Genomic DNA, 23636 nt, shown 5'->3' with positions numbered 1-23636 from the left:
GGTAGAGACCAATAGGATCAGCAGTGAGGAGGTAGAGACCACTAGAAGGCAGCAGTGAGGAGGTGGAGACCAATAGGATCAGCAGTGAGGAGGTACAGACCACTAGGAGGCAGCAGTGAGGAGGTACAGACCACTAGGAGGCAGCAGTGAGGAGGTAGAGACCACTAGGAGGCAGCAGTGAGGAGGTAGAGACCACTAGAAGGCAGCAGTGAGGAGGTAGAGACCACTAGGAGGCAGCAGTGAGGAGGTAGAGACCACTAGGAGGCAGCAGTGAGGAGGTAGAGACCACTAGGAGGCAGCAGTGAGGAGGTAGAGACCACTAGGAGGCAGTAGTGATGAGGTAGAGACCACTAGAAGGTACAGACCACTAGGAGGCAGTAGTGATGAGGTAGAGACCACTAAGAGGCAGCAGTGAGGAGGTACAGACCACTAGAAGGTACAGACCACTAGGAGGCAGCAGTGAGGAGGTACAGACCACTAGGAGGCAGCAGTGAGTCAGGAGGTAGAGCAGCAGTCTTGCAATCCGAAGGTTCCCGGTTCGATCCCTGGCTCCTCCTGGCTAGGAGTCGCGAGGGCCCTATCGTGCCTGTGTGCGTGCGTGCGTGCCTCAGAATACTTTGATAATATTTTGGAATTCATCAATGTCACTTGCACTTTACTTCAGAGATGGCAGAGATGGTATAAGTATGCCTAAATTCATATTTAGAAAATGTTTCAGATTATGAGAAAAAAAGAAATAGGCAAGTCATGAAAGGGGAACCTTCTGAGAGCTTCACGAGCAAAGAGAATCCACTTAAAATAGTTTCCTGGCTGTGCATACAATTACTAACCTGACTCCGCCAGATGGGGCAGCAGAGAGTACACTGGGTTCCCCCCTCCTGCTCCCATCTGGAAACTCTCAGGCAGACTTGATGCCCGGCCTCAAAACGGCCTGGCCAATCAGCAGCAGCTAGAGGCGGGATAGCTGCTGCTGATTGGCCAGGCCGTTTTGTGGCCGGGCATCAAGTCTGCCTGAGAGTTTCCAGATGGGAGCAGGAGGGGGGAACCCAGTGTACTCTCTGCTGCCCCATCTGGCGGAGTCAGGTTATACAATTACTGCCTGTCAGTGAGGACTTTCAGCACCACGGACAGCTCCTCTATATGCTGAAGTCTATAGTTTCTGACTTCAGCACCATGGAGAGCTCCCACCACTGCCGTGGTAGTAGTTATGAGTTCAGCACCACGGACAGCTCCTCTATGCTGTGGTACTATAGTTTCTGACTTCAGCACCGTGGAGAGCACCCACCTCTGCAGTGGTAGTAGTTATGAGTTCAGCACCACGGACAGCATCTCTCTATGCTGAAGTCTATAGTTTCTGACTTCAGCACCGTGGAGAGCTTCCACCACTGCCGTGGTAGTAGTTAATAGTTCAGCACCACGGACAGCATCTCTCTATGCTGAAGTCTATAGTTTCTGACTTCAGCACCGTTGTGCATGGACTTAATCAATGCACAAACAGTTAAACCAGTCATCACCACAAACACTCAGGGGAGAGAGCCACTGTTCAAGTTCAAGTTCAAGTTCAAGTTCAAGTATTTATTTGCCATTTCAAAACAAGTTTGATAGGAAATTGTCATGATACTTCCTCTCACATACAAGACAACACAATAAACAACAGCACAAAGACAAGAACAAAAAGAGACACAAGAAACAGAACCAGACCAGGACCAAGCTGCAGCTTTGACGCATGTATACAGTACAGACAGTAGAAGAAACTGGTTAGTGAAATTATGTAGCAATTTTTAAAGTGCATAATTATAATTAAAGTGCATACCGTCTAGTTTGTGTTTGAAGTGCAAGAGTGTCGTTAAGGTACCTGACTGCTTGGAGGTATGTGCTGTCTCTAAAACGGGAGGTTCTACTCCCAATGCTGCCATATCTCCTACCTGATGGGAGGAGATTGATAAGGTAATGGGCTGGATGGGAATAGTCGGCTATGATTTTTTTAGCCCTCTTCACCAATCTAGTGGGATAGAGTGATGCCAGCGATGGAAGGCTCGAACCAATTATCCTAGCTGCCTGACGTGTAACCCTCTCCAACCGTGTCCTGTCCTGTGCGGTTGTATTACCGTACCAGACAAGCATGGAAAAGGTGAGCACGCTCTCAATGACTGACCTATAGAAGTGTATCATAGCTGTTTTACTGACCTTGAACTTTCTGAGCTGCCGCAAGAAGTAGAGACGCTGGTGGGATTTACTGACCTTGAGGCTGGTGTTGAGTTCCCATGATAGGGATTCGTGGATGGTGGTTCCGAGGAACCGGAACGAGGAGACCCTCTCAACCTCTACTCCATTTATGGAGAGAGGAGGGAGGAAGGTTTTGTTCTTCCTCCTAAAGTCAACAACCAACTCTTTGGTTTTTGAGATGTTAAGTATGAGATTACGGTTCTCACACCGCCTCACCAGGTCATCTATCTCATTACGATAGCCAGATTCATCACTGTTTGTGATTAGGCCTACCACAGACAGAGGAGAGTCATCTGCTCTCCTGTGTTATATGTTGCATTATTAAAGGCAAATACATGCTGTGCACCTTCCCACTCCCAGGTGTTATGCATGATCATTAATCAATGATTTTTATATATATTTGTTCTGTTTTCTGTCATTATTATATTTGACTGATGAAGACCTAGAGGGTCGAAATGTTGCGTTTCCTTTAATAAATTACGTCTTGTGGAGCCTTAGAAACTAGTGTGCAGATGTTTTTTTCCTCTTCCTTGTTGTTTTCCTTGATGCCTGACATCCAGCACCTGGGCCTAAATATTGCCATTGAGATGTGCACACATCTGATCTGAACTGAGAGGAATAAAACAACCAACTTCAGGAAGCTGCCGTGTCACATTGGTGTTATTAGCATCCTCTGATGGACAGAAATGTGAATGTGGAGATGCTGCTGTTCCTTCATATAAGTTTCTATCCAATATGGATAAACTTGACAGATTGGAACTCTTGCCACATTGTCTACAATAGTAAGGCTTTTGTCCAGTGTGGATTCGCTGGTGTCTCTTCAGGGTTCATTAAAACATGAACATTAACACATTATTTTTCTCCAGGTGTATTTTCAAAGCACATGGGAACTGAAACTCTTGTCACATTGTATTCAGTGGAAAGGTTTTTCTCCTGTGTGGATGCACTGGTGTGTCTTCAAGACACATAACTGACTGAAATACTTGTCACATTGTTTACAGTGGAAGGGTTCTTCTCCTGTGTGGATACGCAGGTGTGTCTTCAAGTGACCTAACTGACTGAAACTCTTGTCACAATGTTTACAGTGGTAAGGTCTTTCTCCCGTGTGGATACGCTGGTGTAGTTGCAAAACATCTAGACGACTGAAACTGTTGTCACATTTTTTACAGTGGAAAGGTTTTTCTCCTGTGTGGATACGCAGGTGTGTCTTCAAGCGACCAAACTGGTTGAAACTCTTGTCACACTGTTTACAGTGGAAAGGTTTTTCTCCCGTGTGCATAAGCTGGTGTGTCTTCAAGTGACATAACTGATTGAAACTCTTGTCACAGTGTTTACAGTGGAAAGGTTTTTCTCCAGTGTGGATACGCTGGTGAATTTCCATGTGACCTAACTGACTGAAACTCTTGTCACATCGTTTACAGTGGAAAGGTTTTTCTCCTGTGTGGATACGCTGGTGTCTCTCCAGTTTATTCAAATGACTGAAACTCTTGTCACAATGTTTACAGGCACGGGGTTTCCTTCCTGTGCAGGTTGTCTGATCAGTCTTCACTTCTCCTGGCTGAGTCACAACAGTCTCTGTAAGCTGTTGAAGACAACGCAATCTTGGTTGGTTCGTGTCTTCCTGTTTCTGGCCGTTTATAGAGATGTTGATCGTCTGACAGGCGGCGGTGGGAATCTGGCCTTTACTCTGCATTTGGCAGTCCAGGTCATTGTGGCTCCTCTTTGCGCATTCATGAGGGTATAACTGAGACGTTGAGCCATACGGACGCTCACTAAAGCCGACATGAGTCTGGGGAGACCTCATACCTTACAATTCTCAGAAAGGCTGCTATAATGGACTTTGTGTCCCAAAGTGTGACAAAATCGCTCTTTGAAAAGTCTTCCTGGGTCTTTCTGAAATCTTAAAGGTTGTTCACACTTTATATAGGCTGAGTTCAGGGCTGGCCGACGTCACACACAATACAAACCATCACCATGCATGGTTAACAACACCACTCTGTTCAGGCACCGCTGCAGTTTGTGCATGTGTCCTGAATTTGGACCAATCTTATTGTTGTGAATTATCTGCAATGCAGATAATTGCAGATTCTGCATGCTGTCTGATATGGCAGCCTCTGGTGGACATTCCCCATTCCCTGCATCCATAATGAGACACCTGTTTGCCATCACACCACTCATTAGCCAATCACAGTTTAGGTGTGCCACATATAACCAGCAACTCACCCCACACTCCTCACTCAGTCTCCAGCCTTCACACAGGCAACATGCAGAACCTGCTCTCACTGAGTACTCCAACCAACACCACTCACTTCCCTGCAGCCGTGCGTCCATGACAAATAAACCACGGTTTCATGGATTAAGGAGAAATGTAACAAACATTTTAGAGTTATCAATACTAGATTTGTATTAGTACTGTGAAAGAGAAATATCAAGTTTATTTAATTTAATCTTTTTGATGTAATCAGTTTCACCAAACATTTTGAGTACTATTAACTTATCCAGTTTTACAGTGTCAGTGTCCCTGTGCCTGATTTTAAAACTTTGACATTGTGTGCAAAGTTGCCTCTGTTACGGAGTTGATCTAAATGTAGTCGCCTTTCTTTGGAATGCTTTGGAAAACTGAAATTTGCAATTTCGGACTCCGGGTGGTGAACACTCTCCAAATGCCATGCCATTGGCAACATTGGCAACTCACAAAACACACAGAACTGACGTTTACTGTATTTCCGAGATCCGTCTGCTTTCTTTCCGACAGCAGGAATTATCACAGAGGCTCTCAAGACACTGGGTCTTACTAGTGTGTGTGTGTCTGTCACATTATCTCTGTCTCTCGGAAGTTGAACAAAGGAAGAAACTTAACCCTATAACGGCAACCCATGTTCTATAAGGGACGCATCACTTTGGTTATGTTTCAAACGTATTAACTTATCAATGATAGTATTAAGGTTTCTTATCAATGATAGTAGGAAGGTTTCTTAACTGTCCATAGCCCACCTCTGGAGTTGACACAATTGGTGCCATCTTCTAATGAGCATTACTGATGACCAATAGTCAATGCAGTTAAGGTTTAAAATGGGTTAAGTGCTCTTTTAACATTGCATTTTGAACATTTAGACTTTCACAGTGTTAAGTGTCACACAATGACAGGATAATTTGAGTGTCAAAGCAATGATTGCAAATTAATGAACTAAAACACACATGTTTAACCTGGGAAGGCAAGAACAGGGCGGGCCATCGAGCTTGGATGTCAATCACTGGTGGTTTCTTGATGATGATATCACTTCGACGCAATGAGAAGGTTTTGTCCATCTTCTCACCGATGACCTTGTTGTTACCTTTCTTCTTGTGTTCGTAGAGAAGCTCCACTCTGACTGCTTCAAGGGTTTCATCTGTTTCACCAAGACAATGACGTGGGAGGTAGTTTGTCTCAGATTTCTTTGCCTTTTTCACATCTTTAGCTGGAGTCTTATTTGCAGCCGATTTTCTCTTTAGAGTGTTCACTTGTAGCTCTGGTACTGGTACTGGGAGGGCTCTCATATTTGCTCTGTAATTTTCTATCTTGGTTCTATATTTTGTTAACCACCATTTTATACCATTTTCCGAACATCGGTCCGTCAAACATGGATGATTCTTAATCAGGGCCTTAAACACCTGATCCTTTTGTGAGGTGGAAGGATAGGGAGTGTAGGAAAAGACAGTCTCTACAATTTTTTGCAGAATGTCCCTTTTTACTGTAAAAAGGTTTAACAGGGTTCCATCCTTTCTGTAAGCTTCATCCCCAGCTTCTAGAATTAGCAGAGTGTCGGTGGAGAATGTAGGTATGTCAAACACAGCTGGCCATGCGAGATCACGAAGGGAGGAGCTGCTGGCTCCTGGAAAAGCCTCAGTTGTGGCATCACCGGACGCAGTAGTTGTAAAGGAACAACCGGAGGAACTTCTCTCTAGTGAAGGCAGGATTATGGTATCTGATTCAGACAAACTGGAAACGGCATCCTCCAACTCCTTCTCAGAGAAAGTTGCAGAACTGGACATCTGGAGTGCAACAGGATCCACAACTGATAGCTCGGATAGGTTGATCAATGGCTGAGCAAAGGTGACCCTGATTGTGTATTTGTCCCCTATGTCGTTGGTGTCAAGGAGAGTGAAAAAAGCACCATTACATTCGTCATCCTGGTACTCAATGTTAAAATCCTCTTCAATTGCATAGGACTCTTTTAATATTTGCTTCAATTCCTCCACAGTCTGAGGGATTCCTGAAGTCAAGCGAAGCTTCAGTATGGTTTCTCTAAGCATGACACGAAGTATGGCAGACATGATGATTCTATATTAGGAGAGAAAACCACAATTGAGTATCACAGACGAAAAACAGTCTAAGTCCAAATTTCAGACTGACCCCTCCACGAAAAGGCCTCGTTGTCCTGAACCCTTATCTATCATTTATATATTATGGATCAATAGTGTGGACTTAGACTGTTATTCGTCTGTGGTACTCAATTGGTTAAGTTGAATTTAGGACAGCAAGAATCAGTTAGTACAATTACAGTATATAGACAAGTAAGACGCGGGAAGCGAACGCAGCTGTTGTGGCAGTCTGACACACAGCTTTTTTTCCCCTCTGTTCATTTTTTTTTTTGGTTATTTTTTTTAAGTTATTTGTTTTTGCGTGCATGCGTGCGAGCGTGTGTGCCACCGTGTGTGCCACCGTGCCCCGCCAAATGTGCCCTTCAAGGCCTTCCTTGTTACAAGAATGAAGTAGACCAGGAATGTGCTGCCTCTAAAATGAATACAAGTGGATCAGGGCCAGCAAACAACATGAAGTGAGTGGTGAATGAAAAATAAAGGAATGTGACGTTTCAAGGTGACAAACTGTTTTCCATCAACATCGTATGCTGCAAGAGGGTAGGAGTCTGTCAATTCCTGTCACTCAAGGATTGTCACCCGTCTTGTGTCTTCCAATTGCCAAGCCCTAAGATGTTCATTGTACCATGAAAGTTGACACACTGAGGGCAGGTTTGAGTATGTCTGTACCATGCAGATGGTAAGCTAGCATGATCTGATGCTTAACAGCAAGAGACAGTAGAATGTTGCGAAAACATCTGGTATGTCTAACAACTTCCTTAAAAAAAATGTGTTTTGCTTCAAACCTCATGGTCCATAGATCTACAACTGGTCCAAAAGCCTTGATTAGCTGCGGATAATGTTCAAGGAAATGATGCTTTGGTATAAGTTTGGACTCCGGGAAAAGCTCTAAGTACATCTGCCTGTGTTCCGATATCAAGTTGCAAAGGTATCCAATTGTGTCATCTGTGTGAATCGGAGAAACCACTAGTTCAACAATGTCTTTAAGAAGCATTAGAAGATGCCATGCAGGTTCAGTCTCTGGCACTTTCTTACCAACAAGAAAAGGGAGCAGACGTAACAAACACCAATTTTCATGAGCGTTTCCACCGACACTCCTACTTTTGGCAAAGCTAATGGGCACAGGCTGTGGGCTGTCTGCTTTGTCAGTCCACTTGTAAGGGAACTTTTTGATTTCATCATTTAGATGAGCTAAAATAAAATATTTTTTATTAATCAGCTCTTTAAGGCACAAAGCCAGCTCCAGAGGTACTATTCCCTCAAACAGGTCGTGGAGCAAGTCTGGTGGATACCCTGATAGAACATGAAAATATTTTAATTTATTTGTTAAGGGACAGTGCTTTTTCACACCACAGCAGTGAGTGAGACTTTCAATAGCCATCTGTGCATGAACAGAATGTTCTTGCTTTGTTCTCTCTCTGAATGATCCAAGGCTTACTTATTTTTCCTGAAACTCTGACTGCTTCACCAAACAAAATCTGCAAAAGTGAGATGCAGAAAAGCTTTCCACAAAGCCACCAATTGAATGGGCACCCACATTGTCAGCTAAGACACTAATAATAGTGCCTTTGATTTTCTTTCCAAGCAGAGGAATAAAGAGCCCTTCCTCTTCCAACTGGACAAGGTCTTTTAACAGTGGCTCAAGCACTGCCTCGTAACCGAACTCATTTCCCAATACACAGCAGTAATCTTGTGTTTTTTTCTTGAGGTTCCCAGTGGATTACAAACCTCAAAGACATCAACATAAAAAATGAGAGGAAGAGACATTTCTTCACTGGACAACAGTGCATTTTCTTTATAATGCGTGCCGTCATGAAATGACCTGTAACTGCCCTCATGAGTATAGTATGAAGTGAACACTTTCTCCTGTATGTCTTTCTGGCTCAATATCGGTGACAATGACTGAAGAATGGGAATATACTGAAAGGTTCGACCACTTTTCTTGTCTAGGATGTATTCTACAGGCTCAACCACATTAAAATGTTTCTTATAAAAGGCCTGTCTTTTGTAAGCCGTCGCCAGACGACCATTAGCTCTTAGAGCTGTACTTATGGGATTTGACTCACTCAAATCTTTGACTAAATCCGAGACAACCAACTCTTCAAGCACACAATCGTGTTTCCTCAAGCATGACTTCACAGTATCTCTTATACCAGGACCTGACACAGAAGAAGATGGAAACTGGAGCTCCGCAACTACGTCTGTAATGCACGTGCTTGGCACATTACTAATGCTTTCTAATTTTAATAAAAGGTGGCCTAATTTCAGCTCAATTTCATCTTCTTTTAATTCTTCACGTTCATACACTCCTGAACCGTTATGTGGCAGTGCCCCTGCATCCTCATGTGCCATTGGCAGTGCCCCTGAATCCTCATATGTCTCAGAAGAATGTGCTTCTTCAATATCTGCAATGTTTAACTGATACTTATGCACAATTTCAGCACGGAAGTCACTTGAAGAATGTGCAGTGTGATTTCTGGATCTGTGTGATGCAAAAGTTCCTTTAACATTTGCCTCGTGATGACAGTCTTTATAGACACAGCGCACCATTTCATTTTTCTCAAGATGAACTCCAAGATGTTGGAAATAATCCTTCTCAGTGGAAAAACTGGAACTGCAAAGTTCACACTTTGCCTTCACAAATGCCTTCTTGTGATGACTTGTTATTGACTTGTTGACTTGTTGAATGTTGCCTTGACAGGGTCAGGGTGTCTGGGTTGATGCGTTTGAAATTTCGGAAGTGGATTTGGCGTTTGGGTTTGGTGTGGGAGGGAGGGAAAGGCAGCTCAATGGAAATTACTTTGTGGTCAGACACACCCATGTCATAGACTGCCAGGTTGCTGACAGGGGCGGAGTCTGTGATGACCAGGTGAAGTGTGTGCCCCTTGTTGTGTGTGGGGACATGGACGTGTTGTGATACATTTAGGCAGGAGGCAGGAGGGGTTGTCCACGTGGATGTTCGCGTCACCCAGGATTATGGTGTTGGTGGATGTGGTGCAGAGTGACGTGAGAAGGTCATTTAGTTCTGAGATAAAAACTGAATTTGGTTTGAGTTTGGGTGAACGGTAAAAAAGTAATATAGTCATGTGAAAAGGTGGTTTACATTTAACGGCCAGGCATTCAAATGAAGATGGAGAAGTGATGGGGAGGGATGTCAGTTCTAGCTCATTTTTGTAAAAAATGGCTAAGCCACCACCCACCCGACCAGTGCTGCGTGCTTTTTGAAAATAGCTATAACCAGGAGGACAGGCTTGATTCAAAGATGAATACACCTCGGGCTGGTGCCAGGTCTCTGTGAGGCACATAAGGTCTAAGCCTTTATCCAGAATGTGTAAATTGATGAGTGGTGCTTTGAGTGTGAGGGATTGTGTGTTAAAGAGTTGTGCTGTTGGTGAGGGGATGAATCTCTGTATGGGTCGGAGTACACTGAAATCCACTCCGTGTTTTCCAAGCTGCTGCTTGGTCCGTAGTGCTCTCGCTGTGTTTCCAGCGCTACAAACTCCAGAGGCCACAGTGCTCCGATGATGTAGCGAAGTTGCGACGGGACGTACGACTGAGCAGATGGATGTGATGTTGTGAACAGGAGAGGAGTAAACAAACTGTCGGTGGGTGCTTCTGTGAATGTAACGTGATCGGCGGAGAAGTCTTGTTTGATGACTGAAACACACTCTGGAATGGTGTGATTGTTGAGCTGTAGCAGCCGTGAGAGGGAATATGTCGTAATTTTGCCAGTCAGGAAGATATAAAATCCTGGAGGAAGCGGTCTCAGGCAACGAAGGCCTCCGCTCCAGGTCTGAGGGGCAACCCTGGGGAATCCTCACCACGGCGCTGGGCAGAGCCGACGACTGTAGGCTGCGGTGGAAGTAATCCGGTGGCTTCGCTGTAGGCGGGGATGCGGTATCAGGCAATGAAGGCCTCCGCTCCTCCCGGGCTGAGGGGCAACCTGGGGAAAATCCTCACTCACAGCAGCGCTGGACAGGTACAGGGAAACCCGACCCGAGCAGTGCGGCCACGGAGAAAACAGGTAGGCAAAACCAACGCACCGAGACTCTCAAAAGAGGTCCAGCTTGTAGACAGCTTGAATCCGTAACTTCGTCGACCTGTCCTGAGAGGGGTAGCTTGCTGGTGGCCGTAAAGTTACCAAGTTGTTGCCAAGTTGTTTAAAACGCACAAATTAAAAAGGATAACCAACCTTAAGACTATCCTTAAGAATAAAAACTAGACTAATAATAAAAACTAACCCTAGACTAGCTCCGGTGAAGAAGCGGCGATCATTCCGCGCCAGCGTCCTCTATCAACAGGCCGGATATCACTCACATATAATATGCAGTACAGTGGTTTATAGATACAATTCAGATGTCTATAGATGCAGCACAGTAGTCTAGATGCAGTACAGTGGTTTGGATACAGTACAGTGGTCTTGTGCAGCTAGAGATACAGTACAGTGGTCTAGTTCTACATCTAGATACCACTGTACTGAGTACAGTGGTATCTAGATGTAGAACAGTGGTCCCATGCAGCTATAGATAAAGTACAGTGGTCTCATCTAGCTATAGAAACAGTACAGTGGTCTCATACAGCTATAGATACAGTAAAGTGGTCTCATTTTTACAATTTAGGCAGAAATTACACATTTGTACTGCATGTATAAAACGGCATGGTTCTTGCCCAAAACATAAATGTGGCATGTCTGTACAGGGGAGGCTTGAGGGTATCCATGTAACCCATTTCCATTCACATATATTGAAGTTACAGCTAAAGGGACCATTTGGAAAATGACTATGGCTGTTTTTCTCTCGCCAAAATGTAGTCAAACCTTGAATCAATTAGGTATTTACCCCCCTTCCCGACAAGGTGGCATGACAATTCCCATTGGAAACCTGAGGTTGTCTAGAATCAAATGGTATCTCTATCTTTGGTCTATCTCTAAATTTGAGCGTGCCACAGTCTCTGAAAGACAGTCTCGCCGGTGTTCCAGACAGCAATTTGGCAGGTCTCATAGGGGTAATAAAACATTGAAAAAAACACACTTTGGGGCATTTTTGTTCTTGGGATCATCAAAATCTGTATATTAGAGGTCCTATGGATCCCAAAAATCCAAACTAGAAAAATAAATAAGGGGGGTGCGCGTGGACGCCTCCTGGGCCTTCTACTATTTGCATCCCAAAACGCAGTTTAACTCTTTGAGCGTTTCAAGGATTTCTATATAGTAGGTAGACTTCTCTATGGCATAATCCCGTTTTTGAATGATTTATTGAAAATTCTCTGTTGTGAATGTGTGACAACGAAAGACCTTCAGAGAAAGCTTGACTTGTCTGCTTCCAGGAAATAAATTAACTGTGTATGACTTGGTGCCCATGATATGTATCAAAATATAGACTTGAATGTATACTGTATTATAATAAAAAAGAAAGTTCTTACCATCTACTATTACAGAGTAAATCACAGTTGAAACTCGCTTAGTCATATACAATAAACCTCACAATAGTGAACAAAATCGCCATGACAGGTCTAACTCATTGTAAAAGCGTCTTTTATTTTTTATGACTACTAACATAATAAAATTATAATAAATATTAGGCCTACATACAAAACATTTTATTTGATTGGTTGAGCATGGAATGTGATGTATGATGATAAGAGCGCCACTCACTTCACACATGTGTGATTTTTATTTGTATAACATGACAACAATGGCTTCCATTATAGCATGTCACTGGTAGTCAGCTTTCTGAACTGTACACAGACAGAAATGGTAAAATAATATGACTATTGAGGACCAATTACATAATTGTTAATATGAAAGAAAAGAAAAGGTTTAAAATGTGTGCAGTGGAGTGAGCAGTGGTTCCAAAAGTGGGATCTGGGGACCCCCAGGGGTCCTTGAGGGATTTCCAGGGGGTCCCCAGCTAAATGATAGTACCAAACTACTAACTAAATGATAGTTAGTAGTTTGGTTAGTAGTTTAGACCCTAACGGGCCCATTTGGTTCCATTTGTACATTCCGAGTTAAATTAACATTGAATTTTGGGGGTCCCAGAGATAGAAATACCATTAAATGGGGGACCGTAGACTAATGCATGTCAAACTGGGGATCCTTGAAATTAAACAGGTTGAGAATCACTGCTAAAGCTGTAAAAATCTTCTCGTATGGGGCTCCCTAGCATATCTTTTCAAATGGGGGTCCGCAGGCTAATTAGTGTCAATTTGGGGGTCCTTGACATGAAAACGTTTGGGAACCACTGATGTAGAGAACTTGCACAAAAGCCTATGCAAGGCAGTTTATGCTGGGTCTACCCATCAAAAGGTACCAGGTCGTCTCGCCCCTTTTCCAACTCGCCCCCGCGAAAAGTGAAGACGGCTCGCCACAGAATTTCGAAAAGTGAAGACGGCTCTCCACAGAATTTTATATATTATATATTATACATGTGTACTATAAGTAATCCAGATGTTTATTTATAAATATCAATATAAATCAATACAAATATAAATCAATGCAGCATAAATATCAGGTTATTTCAATGTATTTCAAGGATTTACTATAGCCCATACTATACTATATTATTATTCCCGTTGGGGCGACCGCTCTTCCCGTTGGGGCGACCGATCTTCGCCGCCTTGGGCGAGTTGGAAAAGGGGCAAGCCGTCTCGTATTCCAAAAGTCTACCCATCACAAATGTTGTTAATGTTGTTATATTCTGTTGTCGATTAAATAATCATCCAAAGATGAAGGAATGACAAAGTTCTTCAGGGTGAAGTATTGAGAATGTATTAAGAAGATTCAGCAGTGTAACAATATACAGAGAGTGAGGAACAGGCCTCCTTGCCTGTTCCAGCAGTCCTTCCGGACGCAAGCCTCCCCAACCCCATTCTCAAACAGTTCTTATAGTCTTGTTTTAACAGAGATGCTATACTGAATGGTCATATAAGGGTCTGTGCTAAAGATAAGGGCGACACACAAATAGTTACACAAGTATACCTTTGCTGACAGCGTGGAGGGGTCAAGTCAGCTGTTAGATTGACAGCTGCATGAATTAGACTGAGCACATTGGTGAGCAAAGAGACTTAATGGAAGGAAGATAAATACACAATAATGCATATATTTGGCACTGTAGTTGGCATTCTAAAACTCCCATTACAATTCTACATTGTTTTTTTACAAGCATCATTCTTCCACATTTGATTGTCGTATCCATATAACATACCTCCCTCTAAGCGTTTGAGGTCAGATGTAAGTTGCTGGTGATCCAGTCTGATGATCCAGTCTGTCTTCTCATGTATGGTTATCCAGGGTTAGAGGTCAGTGTCATGATCTTCATATATGGAGATGGCCATATATGTGACGTGTCACGAGGCATGATGTCACAAGGCGTGACCATATATGGAGGTGTGGGTGACTAACTGACAGACGGGAGATTTTCATAGTAAATGCAAAAAAATACATTAAGGATTTGTTCCCTCTTGACCCCAACCCTTAACCATTTGTTGTTTATAAGTCACTGTTTACTTGTTAATAAATACATTATTAACGCTTTGTAAATGTTCTACCATGCTGTTCCCACTTTAAATGATGTGCCTCCAAAATGCCTATTCAAGTGTTAATACATGCAATGTTAAACATCTGTTCATGTTTGTAAAATAATGTTTAGTTGTTAATAAATACATTATTAACGGTTTGTAAATGTTTTCCCATGCTGTTCCCACTTTAAACGAAGTGCCTCCAAAATGCCTATTCAAGTGTTAATACCTGCATTGTTAAACATCTGTTCATGTTTGTAAAAGAGTGTTTAGTTGTTTATAAATGCATTATTAATGATTTATAAATGGTTACCGATACTGTTCCCACTTTAAACGAAGTACCTCCTAAGTGCTTATTCAAGTGTTAATAAATGCATTGTTAACCATATGTTCATGTTGTTTAGTTGTTAATAAATACATTATTAATGGTTTATAAACGTCTACCCATACTGTTCCCACTTTAAACGAAGTAGCTGCAAAAGTGGTAATTAATAGCATTATAAACGGCTAATAAATGCATTATAATTTCAGTTAAAATGTTAATAACTGTCTTATAAGAATCTTTTAAACAGTTAATTCATATTTGTAAATGCATTCAAAAACAAAGGCAACATACTTAAGTATGTTACTAATTGTTAATAAGTATGATATAAGTATTGTAATTACGGTGAATACAAGTTTGTAAAAGCATGTATAAACAAAGACTATGTTTAACAAGCATCTTATATGTAGTTCATTATTGGATCTTATAGGATTATTTCATATTTGTAAAGATGTTTATAAACAAAAAAAAAGGTCAATAATTGAGTTATAAATAAGTTATTAACAGTTAATTAATGTCTTACAAATGTATTATTAACAATTAATAAATATGTTTGTAAAAGTCCTTATAAATGCATATTAGCAAATAATAAGGTTAATAATTGAGTTATAAATACGTTTTTAACAGTTAGTTAATGTCTTACAAATGTCTTAACAATTCATACATGTGTTATGTTTGTAAAATTCCTTATAAATGCATATAAACAAATAATAAGGTTAATAAGTGTCTTATAACTAACTTATTAACATCCTTATAAATGCATATAAACAAATAATAAAGGGTTAATAAGTGTCTTATAACTAACTTGTTAACAGTTAGTTAATGTCTTATACATGTCTAATTAACAGGTAATAAGTACTTATAACAAGGACCTTAGTTTAAAGTGTTACCGCTTTCGGATGAATTTGAAACCAGCATGTCATATATCACGGAAATACGCCCTTTACTATAACAACAATCAGATATAAGTTTCTCGATTCCCGAAAGAAACAGTAATCAATGGTTGGTTACCATTTTAGGTTTAATTGATAGTGATTCAATATCAACCCATGCTGGACTTGGCTCTGTGGAAAAATAATGCATTATAGTACGTAGTTGCGCAGTCCAATAATACCACTGGAAATTTGGAAGTTTACCCTGTGTCATATGGTAGATATAATAAAGTCAAACGTAATCTGTGTCGTCTATTGCCCCCAAATTAAATTAGATCATGCTTTCTTTAGCTTAGTAAAATAATGTAATGGCAAGGGTAAATGTATATTTTGAAACAAGTATAGTAGTTTTGGAAGAACATTCATTTTGATTATGTTTATTCGGCCTATTAGAGAAATTGGCATATTAGTCCATCTTTCCAATGAGTCATAGATTGACTGCAGAATAGGGTTGTAGTTGACTGGAACCAATTGTCCCACATCAGGAACTATATTTATGCCCAAATATATAAAGCTATCTACTGAATTAAACATAAGAGACGTATTCTGTAATAATATATAATATATACTGAAAGTAATATATTACTTTAGTTACTTGACGTCACAGGGGAAGTTTATACGGATGAAACGTTTGTCCAGAATAAAGTCGGGAAAAGCATATATCTCCATATTTGGACAAGTCTGATGTCATCAAGATGATGCCATTATTTGTAGGTCTGTACCAATATATTACTCCATTCTGTTACAGAAAAACGTTTGAGAAGTTGATATTTTCTTTAGTGTGTAAAATGATGAGGTGGTCTGTGAATCTGAACGGACCAGGAGGATATTATGCAGCAGTGACAGTAGGACACAAGGTATACGCGATCGGAAGGAGCAACAGCAATGTGAACAACAGTGACCAGGTCGAAGTTCATGTCTTCAACACAGTGTCATTGCGCTGGAGGACTCTGGTGACACCTGGAAGAGAACGTCGAAATGAGGTTCCCTCCAGGCGTGATGGCCACACAGCTGTGCTGATTGAAGATATCGTCTACCTCTGGGGAGGAGGATGTCTTTACTGCAATGTTCTTTATGCATTTGATGTTGATGACCACAGATGGTTCACACCCAGCGTTTCTGGGACTGTTCCAGGGGAGAGGAGAAACCACTCAGCCTGTGTCTCGGGGAAGGTCATGTATATTCATGGCGGAAGGAACCACACTGGACGCACTAATGACATGTACAAGTTGAACACCACCACAATGTTCTGGTCTTTAGTTAACACCAGAGGGACTGCTTCCTCATGTCACTCTGCCACCATCATTGGGACCAAGATGTTTGTGTTTGTGTCAAACACCATCAGAGTGTTTGACACAGAGACCAACCATTGGCTGAGCACACCTTCTGCACAGCTTCTTCCAGATGTTCACTGGGATCATTCAGCCTTTACCTACAATGGAGAGCTGTACATTTTGGTGGCTGCAAAGGGAACCAGCACTTCAATGTTCTGTGGAAATTAAGCCTAGACAGCTTCTGCTGGAAGAAAGTTGAGCCCAAGGAGAAATGGCATATGGGATGTGCTGTTGCATGATGGGAGATCGTATCATCCTCTTTGGAGGATTCAACATACGTTATCTAGCGGCAGGAATGTACACAAATGAAACGTCTGATGACCTGTATGTCTTAGACTTCAATACTAGCCTTAAGACATTATGTAAGCTAGCAGTTATTCAGTACGGTCTGGAACAGTCGGACCTCACACACGACATCAGGTGGGAACTGGCAGCCATGACTACCAACAACAACAACAACTGGAACAAATAACGTGAGTGTTCTCACTGGATCTTCATATACTGGCAACTCATGAGCAGCCATAGCTGAATGGGTAGAGAGGCCGCCCAGGGTTCGATTCCCGACTCCCACTATGTGTCAAGGTGAGACACTTAGCCCCTAAATGAAAGAGACTTTGTCATAACTAAAACCTTCAGTTAAAAATAATATGTAGTTGCGGCCCATACAATTGAACCTGATTTTAATACTGAGTTTGTATCTTCCATATTTAGCAGTACACTGTAAGAACCAAGATCAGACTTTACAACAGTAATGTGAAGTCAGTACTGTTGTATGGATCTGAATGTTGGCGAGTCACAACCTATACATAGAGTATATATGAATAGAGACGTCACCCGAGTTCTCCCATCCACTTGCATTAAGTTGCTCAAAAGCGCATGAGGCGATTTCACTCCTCCTTCCCTGTAGGAATAGAGATGCATTCTGGGATTGATTGGGCCAAACTCATGAACGCGCTGCCATTGCACTGAAACCGCGTTCACGTGTCATCATGAACGTGCGCAATGATAGTCAACGGACCCACGCTGCAATACCAAATTCGGCCACTATGTCCATTGCGCCTCAGGGTTTCCTCCGGGTGCCGTCTCTATGCATATATACTCTAAGGTCACAACTCAGGATATGAAGAAGATTGATGCCTTTCACAACCGATGCCTCAGGAAAATCTGCCGAATCTCCTGGCCTGAGAGGATATCTAACGTAGAGCTACACCGGATGACCAAGTGCAACAGCGTAGTGATGGAGCACCGCAGATTCCGATGGCTGGGGCATGTGTTCAGGATGGCACACGATCGTATACCTAAGGTTGCTCTAGCATGGACTCCTGTAGGGAAAAGGAAGAAAGGTCGGCCCAAAATAACCTGGCGCCGAACTGCTGAAGGAGATGAACCTGACATGGCACAACATGCAGCACAAGACAGGTCCCGATGGAGGAAGATCGTTAAGGCCTTATGTCCCACCTGGGACGAAGAGGATTTTTTTCCTTTTTTTTCATCCCACGATTTTGTAACCCATTTTTTACCCCTGTGTCAATTATCTAATGTGATCCTGGGCTCTACACACCCTCCGCCAACCTAGTCCCCATATATGGGGGACATGGAGAGAGCAACGGACTTGAACTCATGCTTCCTTCATGCCTGAGTGTCCAAGTTGCTCCTTTACACCTGACAGGGGGAGTTTCCCTGGTTGGACGTAGCGCGTGGAAGGAACAAGTTATTCCAACCAGTTCCTTTCCCCTCCATCAGGAGCCCCGGCTGGCCAGGGGGAGGCGACGCTAAAATTGACATGAGATAAAAGCATTAGTCTACTACATATTTAGATCCACTCTTTCAATGATGCACGTTGCGTAATTTGCGTTGCCTATAATTTCAGAGCGAGAGCTATAGTTAACATACAATACTAGCCTGCAGGCATTTCATTTATCACCCTAAAATTAACATGACATGAAAGCAGTCATTGCGGAATGAGCTATTTAAAGTATTTTGGAGCGCATCCTTGGATTTCATTCTGACAAGCAGTCTAATGCGTTCTTTCAAGTGTATTCTCGTTAATTGTTTGTTTAGCTATAGCTCTCTCTCCTTCGTAAGATGTGGCCTTATTAGAATGTCAACAATAAGCAGCACGGCTATAATCAAAGCGAACGATGCTCGACTTGTAGCCTATAATGCCAACCAGTGGCAGTGGGCATAGCCTACCACGAATGATCCACGATAGCACATGGCTAATTAACATATATTTAAATTAGGACCATCGTATGCAAATTAGCCATGCGGCATATGCCACATGGAAAGAGGTGCACAATGCCTAACATTGCGGCTAAAGCCCTTCACGCACTCCGGTGTAGACTGCGTGGTAGAACCCGTGCGACGGGGGACGCCACGGAGCAAGCTTATCCTCCGAATTGAGCAAAAAGAAGAAAAAAAAATCCACACTGACAGTGTGGATAGTGACATGACACGCAGGGAATCCCGTGTGACGTCACGGAGCAAGCTCTCCGAATTGAGAAAAGGACAGTCAGCGCACCGTACTGTCGTATTGCTGACGGGCGTCAGCTCACGCGACGGTGGTGGTTCTGTCTTTGACAGGACGAGCTGAGTGCCAACTCACGCGTCCGTGGTGTGGTTTCGTGGACTCATAAATTCCTGTCCTAAGCATGGGCCAAACAGTGGAAATCTGCATACATACACACTATATAATGCAAAAGGTTTGGAGCACTCTGTGCCTCAGAGCAGCTGGGAAGTTCAGGTGCAACCTCCTCCAGAGAAAGAGAGAGAGAGAGAGACTATAGAAGCTCTGCTGGCTGTTGTTTATTTATTTGGTTATTTGGAAAGATCCCCATTAGCTGATGCCATGGCAGTCAGCTAGTCTTTTGGGATCCACACAAAACATGTTACAAATTGCAAAAAAACGAAACAAAAACAGAACAACAACACATGAATATCAATATGTGACTGAGAGACAGCAGTGTAAATTGTGACCCTCACTTCTCAAGCACATTACTATACTCCCCGTTTTTGAGCAGTTGAATGTGTATTTATTTAATATAATATATTCAAATAATAGTGTATATAGGTATTAAATGAAATGGAAACAGCAGGGGTTTCTCTTGGGCTGCGTGGGGCACATATGCCCACAGAGGTTGGCCATGACCAGTGGGTGACCTGTGGGGCCCCGGTCATGCCATAGCAGCTCACAAAGATCCCGCCTCCTGTATGAATTTCTTCATCTTGCCAGTTGAGGCTAGGAGGCAATGGGTGCCTGCTGTTTGAGGCAAAAAGTTAGCTGTTTACACTTCAGCCCAACAGACTAAACGTCCCAGGGGGGCAGAGCTGGATGAACCAAGCTCAGGCTATAGCTCCACCTCTTTTCCTGCCCGGCCTGGCGTAGACAGGTCTGTACAGATGGATTTTTGGAAGTTTACTGTGAGGACTACTTACAAGTATTGGACCCTATTAATCCACTGCACTTTGCAGTTCAGAGAGCTGGCGCTGAGTCGTCCCTCTCGGGGTTCGATCATGGCTCGTTTGTAGTTAAAACTACCAAATCCCTTGGGTGTCTATTCAAACACCACACGAGTGTATGGCTGCCGTGGCAGCCAGCTTCCGTGTTCAGGTGTAGTAGCGCACTATACGGCGTCTTGCTGACTGTGTCAGTTGACACGACTGTGGTGTAGTTCCGTCTGTGGAACTTGGTTCAGTGACATTATTTTAACAATTGTCACATGGAAATGCAGTTTGAAATGATATACTCAACAAATATAGGTATGGTACTAAATGTTTATTTTATTTAGAACCTTAGATAAATAGAAAACACTACAGAACAGTAGTGATTTGAATATTTGCACACTAAGAGCGTGGTGCTGGTGCACACACAGGTGCAGGAAAAAAATTCTGCCAATTCCACATTACAAATACCAAATGTAAAGTTGTAAACATTAAACAATCTGTTATGATTCTTCCCATTCCCAGGCAGGCTGTTCTTACAGAGAGGATGGGTAATTATAGCCTGGTAGAACCACTCCCCCTACTGGACAAAGGCTAGGGGAATTGGGTTCAGAATATAGCTTTCAGCTGCCAAAAACAATTATAGGACCCTGAGCCCAGTTTTGGTTTTCCTTCAGAAATCAGAACTACTATTACATGAATATTACATCATTCATGACATACACACACACACACACACACACACTCATGCACACACTCATGCTGCATGCACGCAAACAATTTTAAACAAATTGGAAACTTTAAGTTTAAAGCTACAGCTCAGCAAAATCAGGCTCACAGCCTCACAAAAAAATAAATCTCTTTAAGTTTGAACGGTAGGCCTTAGCAAACAAATACAGGCCTAGGCCCTATAAATATTGGTTTGAAAATACCAATGTAACATTTTTTAAACTCTACTAGTCTAGCTGCAAATATAATGAGGTATAAAGAGAACATTGGATCACATCCAATTAAATATGTAAACACTTGATAAAGTTGACACTGACATAATGTCACATTTTACAAAATCTTTGCATAGTTGCAGAATGTCAGTCTTCTAAATCTAGGTTGCGTGCAAGCTCTTCAACTCTTGATGGTTTCAGTGCTGCCCTCTGACATGTCACAATGTTCCCACTGGTGCTGAAAGCCCGCTCTGAAGGGGAACTTGTGGCAGGGATGCAGAGATATTTCTTTGCTAGCTTGGCCACTAGCTGGGAAAATGTGACTCGTTCTCCTGCCACCATTGTAGTGGCTCTGTTCTTCGACCAACGGGCAGTAGGAGATAGAGGTTGATCTCGTCTTCAATGGCTTCTCTGCTTGAAGGGGCATGGCTTCGCTTTGCTGGTGTTTCAAATTGAAAGTAACTGCTTAAAGTTTTCTTTTTCTTCTTAGATGCAGGAACCGCCTCTGGCTCTGGCTCATCCTGAGTGCCAGCAGCTGATGGAAGGGCCTCTCCTTCCTGGGCCACCATCTTCTGCAGGTCTGCAGCAGCTCTCGTCTTGATGTAGCCCACCTTCTCTGGCTTGATGTATGTGGTTTTGAACCGGGGGTCAACAAGAGAAGCCATGTCAAGCAAATCCTGGGTTTCCTCGTCATCATACTTCTCATTTAGGTATTTTAGTACACCTTCTTTGATGGTCGTGGTGAGCTCAGTGTCTTCATTCTTTTTCACGAGTAGATCAGTGTTGAACAGATCGACGGCGGGTTTCAAGTAGGAAACACTTGGGTAAAGATCCCCAGACAAGGCATCCGTAAACTCCTTGAGAGGACTCAGTGCCCTGTTGATGGACTCCAGAACATCTATGTCCTGCCAAGTTGGGACCAGGTGACGTACTTTCTTGTCGGCACGGAGGACCTGTGAGATGGCTTTCTCCTGCTCGAGCACCCTTTCAACCATGGCTTGCAGAGAGCCCCACCTCGTAGGGGTTTCTGTGATCAGATGATGAGTGGGCAAGGGTGGTATTTGTTCTGCTTGAGCCTTGGCCAGCGCCTTTCTTCTCTTCCATGAATTGGAGAAGGCAAGCACAATCTTCTTGCAGACGCCGACCACCTTGCTCGATCCACCTTGTCCAGTTTCAGACTATGCCCTGTGTAAATAAAGGAGAAGTAAATGTACCGTTCTATATCTTTTTTGTATACTGTGTAGAGGACAAGTAAAATTGATTAATTTCATTTTATGTTTTATATCTATAGATTCATATAAATGGACAGTTTGAGTATTTGTGTAAAGTTCACAAACATTGTGTAACTCAAACATTGAAGATAAAAGTGAGGACGCAAATTGTAATTGGCCATAATGAGATCATGTATTATGATGAATTGATAAGCGTGCCCCTCACTTCACATGGGTGTGATTTGTAGCTTTTAACTGGCTTTTTAACTATTGCAGGAAAATGTTGCCATTATGGGTGTTACTATAACAGTAACTGACAGTATACAAATGGAACTATATTCTATTTGTATTATTGTATACTGTCTGTAAGAGTTATTTTAATAATTTAAAATAAACCTCTAGGTATGTATTATGTATGTATCACCTCCTAAGCAGGGTGGTGAAGCAGGGGGGCCTTCCTCAGTGTTCTTCTCAGGGCCTTAAATGGGCCTAACTGTCTTAGGCAGATAGTCTCCAAGACTGGACTTCACTCATTGGCTTGTGAAACAATCCAGCAGGCATATAGGTGGGCAGGCAGGCCAGCCCCAACAGGAACATGTGCACATTCCACACAGGGCCTCGCTGCCGCATGGGCTTCGAGGTGCCCTCCAATCTGAGATATGTGGGACAGCCTCTTGATCGACGCTGTCAGCATTTATCAGGTTCTACCATAGGTATCAGTTTGGCAACCCTTCTCACTGTGCGTGTGCTTATCTCCGCAGCATAAACGTGATGGGAACTATGCACAAAAACGAAGGCCATCCACTTTTTACTTGTAAAACTGTGATGTCATTCTGGTTCTGAGAACAGGGCTTCAACAGTCAGCTGACCGAGTGTTCGGCAGGCTGACTTGAGCGGGAGCGCAGGCCCTGCAGACTGCAGTAACCTCGTTACAAAGAAAAGAAGAGCATTTCCTGAAGGGTGCCCTGAGGCCCAGAGGAGCTCAGGTTAGGGACCCAATCAGGCCCATCTGGGGTTAGCCCTGGAGGCTCTACGACCTTTAGTCAGTGAACCTGACATGCTCAAGACAGCAGTCTTGTCGGCGTCACATCTGCAAGGAGAAATGGGGGAGTTGCGAGCTCTGTCAATCCATAATGAGCTCTGCAGGCCTATGCCGGATGATGGTATAGTCGTATGCCCCAAACCGGCCTTTCTCACCAATGTTTTCAAAAGGGCACGTCTCAATCAGGTGGTTGAGCTCTGCCCTACCGTCGTCATACAGACAGTCGACGTACAGAGATTGAGTCGGTCCCCACTCTATGTCGGATGTCAGGGCCACACAAGGCCCACAGAATAACGGACCAGCTCTTTGA

The sequence above is a fragment of the Electrona antarctica genome (genome assembly GCF_951216825.1).
Source record: "Electrona antarctica genome assembly, contig: scaffold_25, whole genome shotgun sequence".
Taxonomy (NCBI): Eukaryota; Metazoa; Chordata; class Actinopteri; order Myctophiformes; family Myctophidae; genus Electrona; species Electrona antarctica.
The sequence above is the reverse complement of the archived record's forward strand: the minus strand, read 5'-3'. Positions refer to the sequence as shown.